General features: G+C 38.2%; 1 protein-coding gene and 1 long non-coding RNA gene across 7 annotated transcripts in view; one reads left to right on the forward strand and one right to left on the reverse strand.

Annotated features, from left to right (window-relative positions):
• Window positions 1-2184, reverse strand: part of USP8 (ubiquitin specific peptidase 8) — a 48204-nt gene extending 46020 nt beyond the window's left edge. For 2 of the 3 annotated variants that reach the window (XM_039889060.1, XM_039889062.1), the window contains exon 1: window positions 2026-2184. The gene's annotated coding sequence lies outside the window, so the exon portion shown is untranslated. The remainder of the gene's footprint in view (window positions 1-2025) is intronic. The other variant, XM_039889061.1, reaches the window with a different exon arrangement.
• Window positions 2185-2276: 92 nt separating this feature from the next.
• Window positions 2277-7204, forward strand: LOC120623112 (uncharacterized). 4 transcript variants are annotated; one of them, XR_005658684.1, is made up of 4 exons: window positions 2277-3285; window positions 3549-3626; window positions 4195-4292; window positions 6047-7204. It is a non-coding gene; the product is annotated as an uncharacterized LOC120623112 (long non-coding RNA). The 4 variants fall into 4 exon arrangements; XR_005658686.1 differs by lacking the exon at window positions 6047-7204 and adding an exon at window positions 4689-5958; XR_005658685.1 differs by lacking the exon at window positions 6047-7204 and having other exon boundaries at window positions 2277-3290; window positions 4195-4624.
• Window positions 7205-7670: the final 466 nt, after the last annotated feature.

Raw genomic sequence — 7670 nt, forward strand, 5'->3', positions numbered from 1 at the left:
CAACAAAATTATGGTAGGTGAAAGACAGCCACAAAATCTTTGACATTCCTTCCATCAAGAGGTATCGATCTATTGAGATCTATCATAGGGTGGGGGGAGGGCTCTGACTGTTCTAACCAATAGAGAATGTTGAACATAATGCTGTGCCAATTTCTGGATCCTGGCTTTAAGAGGCAGTTTCCACTTCCTGTCTCTTCAAATACTTGCTCTTGGAACTCAAGACTCCATACTGTGAGAAGTCCAAGCCACACAGAGTCTACATGCAGTTGACACCTCCAGCAGAACTCCCAGCCATCATCAACCACCATCTGTGTGAATGAGCCATCATGGCTGTCTAGCCCAGTTGAGCTTTCAGATGACTCCAACCCTGTTTATCTGACTATAAGTATAAGTACAAGAAACCCAAAGTGAGAACCAACCAGTGGAGTCCAGTCAGCCCAGTGAAACATAAGAGATAATTGTAGTTTTAAGCCACTTTGTGTTGGAATGATTCGTTATACGGCATTAGGTAACTAGAACAATAACTAAGATTTTAAAAAATTCTTAATTACTTCTAAAATAGCAACTCATATTTAATGGATTTTTTCCTTTCATTGCTACAAAAATAAGTATATTCTCATCTGTAAAAGTTCACAATAAAATATGCTAGAAATTTTATAGAAAAAAGCTTCTGTGTTGGATTTACTTTCCAACTTCTTACTTTACAAAAGCCTTTTTGGTTCTTTCCTATTATGTTCCATTAATAAACAAATGACCATAATGATTAATAAAATTAAATATATAAAAAAATAAAGGCTAGACAGGCAGCTTTAAAATATTTTTGTCAGTTTTTCTCATGTACTGTTTTTTCACAATACATACCTATGTGCAATTCATGTATATTTCAGTCATTAATAAGTTATTTTTTACTATTATAAGGTCCTTACTATCTAATTTTAAAGATGACTAGTGTGTCATGAGAAAAAAAAATACACATTTCAAGGCAGCCATAGCAATATGATAAAGACATAGGACCTACATCACCTTTCATGTCAACTGGTCCAGTACTGTGGAGTCATGCGAAACTAAATCCACCATGAAATACGTTCGACAATGAACCTTAAACAGAATCTGTTGAAATGCAAAATCTGCTTACACAGCAAAGCCAAAGAGCAAGCCTAACACAGGAATACATCCTTAACAAATATCACTTGACATTTTTAATGACTGCAGAACATACAAAGCTAAGGATGCTTGCATATTCAGAAAGAGTTAACATCCTTTAGTTCGGCGTCCCCTTCATCTGAAACCCAGAGCTCTTAACAAATAGTAAATTCCTTAGACTTTACAACACCTCGGTCTTCTGATAAATATTTTGTTAATGATTAAGTGACTTGCTTCAAGGTCACAGAATGAACTGGAGGCAAGAAATAAACTCAGAAGTGTAGTCTGCCGTTTTACATATAAATGAGTATCACTGTGATTCAGAGTTCTGATCATTTCTAAGGTGGAGTGGAGGTGAAATTAACTTGTCCCACAACTCTAGGAAAGAGGCCAAATTTTAAGAAAGAAAAGCTTTTATTTGGGGAATTCATAGTTTTAAATCTAATGAACTTATAGGTTCCTTAAACTCATATTTGGACTTCACAAAAAGCAAGTTTGACTGGGACAGAGGAAGGATTGGCAAACACTCTGAGGGGTTATAGTAAGGCCTGGGATTGCAGCTCATTCGCAAAAAATGAGAAAACGGAAGCAAGAGGGAGTAGGTCAAAGTCGGGTGTGAGTGTCCAAGAAAGAATACGGTTAAGGCCACCTTCTAAGCAGGAAAACAAGTCCACACGAAACTCGCTAGGCAACCCTAGGTGGACAGCGGGAAAAACTCGAGGTTGGGCCCATATTCCAAAAGCCCATTCTAGGTTTGGGTCGTCTCACCCCTCTTCGTGGTCAGGGCTGTCTCCCAGGTGACCAGCGGCTGGTGGAAAGAAAGGGGGTTCACCGCAGTCAGCTATATGGGGAACAAAGGCCGAGATCCAGACCCGCACTCACCTTGGCGCTGGGCGCGTTTCACTAACGCCGGCGTCCTTGCCAAAGGCCCATTTCCCACCAATCCCAGGAAGGATTAGCCTTCGCTATCCCGACAGAAGGCCGCCCAGCTCATCCCCCTTTCCCAATTTGCACTGCGTTGAGTTGCGTCCCGTCCCTGACGTCACGGAGGCTGGGTCTGCGCGCGCGCGCTCTTGACGGCTTGCCCCTTCCCAGCCCTGCCCCTGAGGGCCGCGAGGGAGGGCCGGGGAGGATTGCGGAGTACTTCATGGGTAGATGGGAGGAGGGGGAAAGGAAGGAGGGAGGATGGAAGGGAGGAGAAAGAGTAGAGGGGAGGAGGAAGATAGGGTGGGCGGGGCCAAAGCTACGTTGAACCGGTGCGTAGCTCCGGCACCGTGGAGTTACTCGAATCGCGGAGGTGGACGCTTAGGAATCTGGGCTGCTCTTGCGCTTCTTAGCTAGGGACCTTCTCCCTCAGCTCGGAGTAGTGGGTCTGCTTAGAAATTTTGAATCCTCTCAAACTCTGGCCAAAAGTTTAACATTCTCCGAAGCCGAGCAACTAGATAAAGAAGAACGGACATTATATATTCACACATGTCAATTAAAGGCCCAAACTTACGAAAACAAAACGTGAGGTCTGAACTTTTCTCACGAGGTAACCTTGTACTCTCCTAAAGATGTGATTGGTTGCTCCAATTATCTGTAAACATAAAGTTGCTTGAATGGTGTTGCTCTCCGTGGTCACTAATTGCTAGGGACAGTTCAGATGTCTCATGGATAGGAAAGCTGGGAGGTGAGGTCTAGTAAATGCCTTAAGTAAAAGTGTGTGCCATATAGGTTTTCAATAAAGTTGTAATGAATAGTCCACCGGTACTTCACATATAGTTGTGTTTCAAATAATTTCCATTACAAGGAAATATCTACGAAAATAGGGTAGCTCATATCGTACCTGTAATACACTGTTTCCCAAAAGATTTAAGACTGATATAATGACATTTACTGCCTGGAAGTGCTAACTAGGAAACCTCAGCAAATTTTTCATAACTAAGGTGTAAAAACACATCTATCTTTTGAACTGGATCTTAGAGAATAAAATTGGTGACTTCGTTATTGTTGTTTGTTTTTGTTTTTTTCTGCTGAGCACCTTGATGAATTTGAATATGCAAAGAAAACCCCAGAGCTGAGTTTGGGAGTAGGAACCAAAGACAAGGAGAAGAATTTGGAGTTCTCTGAAGACAATCTCAGAGAGAGGACACAAGCAATGTGAGGTGATGGAGAAAAAGGCCATAATAATGAATTAACATGAAAAGAGTCACCGATGGTGGGGTGGCAGAAAGAGTTTAGTAAATAGTACTCTTTAACATTCACCTAAAGTTATATTTGTTGCTCTGATGTAATTGCCCCAATTCACCCCCTCCCCAATAAGTGACATTCCCTTATTTCTCTAAAGCATCAGTTAAGTTTGCTAAAACACAAGTATTGCTTGAGAATTTTTTTTTCTTTTTTCTTTTTTTTCCTTAATGAAGGAGAAGTTCCACATGTGGGTCAAGTGTAAAAAAGAAACCAGGCACAAGATGACAAGACGATTCCCCGACTGAACTAAGGTGGTAAAAGCAGAAAAAACTAAGATCATTCCCAGGAAAGGCAAAAAAAAAAAAAAATTGGAGACCAGCTTTGAGCTTTTTTAAATTAGTGGAATGAGAGTTTTTAAGGAGCAGAGTAGATGAAACTATGCTTATTGAATTGCATCATAAGTCTAGCTCTTTTTCAAATATGTATTGTAACAAACCAGGCAGTAGTATCTATGGGACCTAGAATTTAATGGTCACTAGCTGTGGCCCATATTTGATCATAGCTTTAATTCCTGCGCCATCCGGCACAAGCAGTAATCCAAAACTTACTGAGCCTGGTTTATCTGCTATCTATTCAATAAGGGTTTACTGAATGTATGTTCTATGCTAGGCAGTGTTTTAGACTTGGAGTGTAAAGTCTATTCTTAATACAGAGCTGACTTACATTCTAGGTGGGGGAGACATATAATAAGCAAATACATGTATACTATAGGTATTGTTAAGTGCTAAGGAGAAAAATAGAACAAAAGGCCAGCAAAGACAGTGGTATTTTTGATGAGATAGGGGAAAAGCTCTCTGACAATGTGACATTTCCACACAGGCTTTGATGAAGAGAAGGCACGAGCCATGGATACATGTGGGAGAAGAGAATCTAGACAATGGCAACATTGTGGGTGAAGGCAGTGGGGCAGAAAAAAGGTGAGTGTGCTGGAGGAACAGAACGGAGGGTTCAATGGCTGTCATAGTGTCAGTGGGATCATGATAGGAGATGATCTCAGAGGGGTAGGGAGGGAATGGAGCACAGATTATATAGGCCTTGTAGATCAATAAAACATGTTTATCCCAGATAATTCAAGAAGTGAATCACATGCTAATATTTTATTTAAAAAAATTTAGCTTTCATATGTATGATAAAATTTAAAATTTACAACATTATGTAGAACTGTTCATCCCAATTGTTTTTTTTTAGCCAAAGTACCAGTATCCTGTAGTTCTTTTACTAATCACATATTCTTTATATTTGGTTTTTATTTACCAAAATCATAATTACCACATTGCGCCAGTTGCATAACCCATCAAACATTTTATCTCTAGGGAATGCATCACCAGACAAGGAATGGCAAGTCTTGACTATTCTCCTATATATCAACTTCAAAGGTTAAGCACTCACCACTCTTTGTACTTCACTGAGATTCTGTCAGCCACTGGTTTATCTTAAGTTGAAAAAAATCTATGTTATTCTACTTAGGGTGATTCATATTCTATTTTTTTATATGAACTTATACTTCTATCTAATTGACCTAAAATTACTTCAATAATGTTTTAGAGATGCACCCTCATTTTATGTTTTCAAAATTTAGCGAACAACTCTGCTTATTGTTTTCATCCCTACATAATTTTAGAGACTTAGATCTTCTCTCCTTTCTGCCTTTGTTTTTCTATTTAAACTGCCTTTGTTTTTCTATTTAAACTTCAGTGGTTTCCCAGTTCAGTTGTTACTTTGTCTTCTTCTGGATTTTCCCTGCTTCTGTTAGATTTTCCTCACAGATATTACTCAGATAATACTCAGAATACAATATTGCAAACGATGATTTATATGGTTTTATCCCAGCAAAAGAAAGTTTGTTGACCCCATCACAAAATTTTTACCTACTTGACTGAGGTCATCAAAGAGTTACTTAAACTTCTTAAGAATTGTCTCTGAAGTTTTGTCATACTAACATTAGTTGGTAAAAAACAGAATCCCATTCAACAACCATAGGAACTGTTGAGCTATAAGAGTATTGAACTAAGGTCATGGAATCAACAGCTATGCTTAAGTCTTTTCTACATATTTGCACACTCAAAAATAAATGAAGTTTTAGCTATAATGACATTTTAAGGAAGCATCTAATTTTAAAAAGATACTTTAAGTCAAAATTCCAAAAAATCTTTCTGTGATTTATTTCCATTTATATGACTCCTAACTATTTAAAGTAATATAATGTCATCTCTGGGTGTAGGAGTGCATATTTTGATGGGGTGTTTATTCTTCCTAATGATAGGTAAATATATTAATACATGCCCAGTGGTTTTCAGACATCCATATTATCAAGCAATATATGGCTTGATAATAACATAATAACACACAATACAGGCCCAAAACAAAAGTTTACAGACTCGGGGCTAGTCAAATGCATGGGATCCCCCAGCAGTTCACCAACCCATGGAAACTTGTGCCTGGGCCTGACACAACTGGATGCACCTTGAGAAATGTTCCAGAAAAGAGGTTCTGACTCCCTGCCACTTCATATATTTATGGAGTAGAAGGGAAGGAGCAGAGATCGACTAGTAGAGTTGGAAAACTTTGAGATTTCTATTGGGGTTACAATCTTGGTTTAAAAAACAAGCTTTTTGACACCAACCACCTGCAGTTTCCTTATCAACCCTAGTTTCTGCCTGAAACCTTACAGCCTCCCTGTGGAGCCAGCTTGTTGCTAGGCTGCAGGACAAGACCAAGAACACTGGATTATCCAACAGACAGACTAGTTTGTCTTTACAGGTAGACTAGTATGTCATCCCGCAAGTGTTCATAAGAACCAACTTCAAGTTTACATTCAGTAGATAATAAGAGGGAGCCAAGAATTTGCACTTTAAGGCATCCATGGTGACTCTGATGCTGGTGGTCATGGACTCTACCTGAAGAAATGTTACTTCACCCAGTCTCAAGAAAACATTCTTGTCAATTTGAATTTATTTTTTTAAATAGCTGTCTGTGAAGAATCTTAGGGAAGATTTTTGTAATTTTAACTAGATGACGAGATTCTTTATATAGTTACTGGGAAGTTTATGATCTTATCTTTGAAATATTTTCAAATTCTAAATCCATCAGAATGTTATTCTGTAATCTGCCAAACGCAGAGATATTATAATGCTCAAGCCATTTTTAATGGTGCTTTTTTGTGGTGGAGATGTGTGAAAGTGGGTACCATCCTGGTTGATGTTTCTTCTATGGTCAACTATTCTATTATAGTTTTATTACAGAGGTGTGAGTATATTACATATATAAATATGTAGAAAGAATATAAACATGCATCCTCTCAGTGGGTCATTTTAGTTTGTGAAGTGGGTAAGGAACTCAGTGATTACACAGTACTTCCATAGAGTGGTGAGCATATTTCAGAATGTAATTAAGTATCTCTGCATCTATCTTTGTGTAGCATATTCATGGGTAAAAGTGGAATGGCTGAATGAGCCTATTTACATGTCCGTGTCTAGAAGTCTGATGGTTTGGGATAAAGGACAATAAATAAGTAGATTTTTTTTTTGCTGCTTCATGATTGGATTACATGAAAAAGATCAAGTGGTCAAGTGATATATATGTTTCTTCTATTTAGGATAAATGTGTGTAATGTCATTAGTAGATTATATAGATGATTTCCATTGTCTCAATTTATGTTTCCATATTGATAAATACAAGACTTTCATATGACCTTGCATGTGAAAAAATCTCATATTTATGATACAAAGAATTTAACTAATGCCTGGCATATATTAGGTGCTCAATAAATATGTTAGCTGACTGCAAAGGTAGCTGGCACCCAGGAGGGAAAATTGAGGAGTGATTTAACACTCTTCAATAAACTCTATCAGCAATACTCTCCACCCTTATTCTTTAGTGGGGTCAGTTAACATTTTTGTCAGTTTGTTTGTTTTTTAATAAAGTGCTATGTAAAGCAACTTCAAGCCTGCCCTTCCTATACGCAAACTGTAGAACTGCCTATGGCTCTCTGACTCACTGACATGTGCTGCATTTGAAATAATCTTGCTTTCTTTACACAATTTTTTTTCTACAGTTAATTTGTTGTTCTGTTTAGCAGCAAGACCAGGCAAGCAGACAGATAAGGTCATTTTTAATTCCTATGTCTCCAAATCTCTTCCAATGACTTACTTTGGTATCTGAAATGCCACCATTAGAGATTCATTCCTTCATATGAAAATGTAGCATCTCTAAGAAAACCCATCCTAGCATTAAACTACTCTCCCAAATCAGGTAGGCTTCTATTAATGAAAGAGAGGTAAAACACAGGACAAGTA

This window comes from Pteropus medius, unplaced genomic scaffold (genome assembly GCF_902729225.1).
Source record: "Pteropus medius unplaced genomic scaffold, Ma_sr-lr_union100, whole genome shotgun sequence".
NCBI classification, from domain to species: domain Eukaryota; kingdom Metazoa; phylum Chordata; class Mammalia; order Chiroptera; family Pteropodidae; genus Pteropus; species Pteropus medius.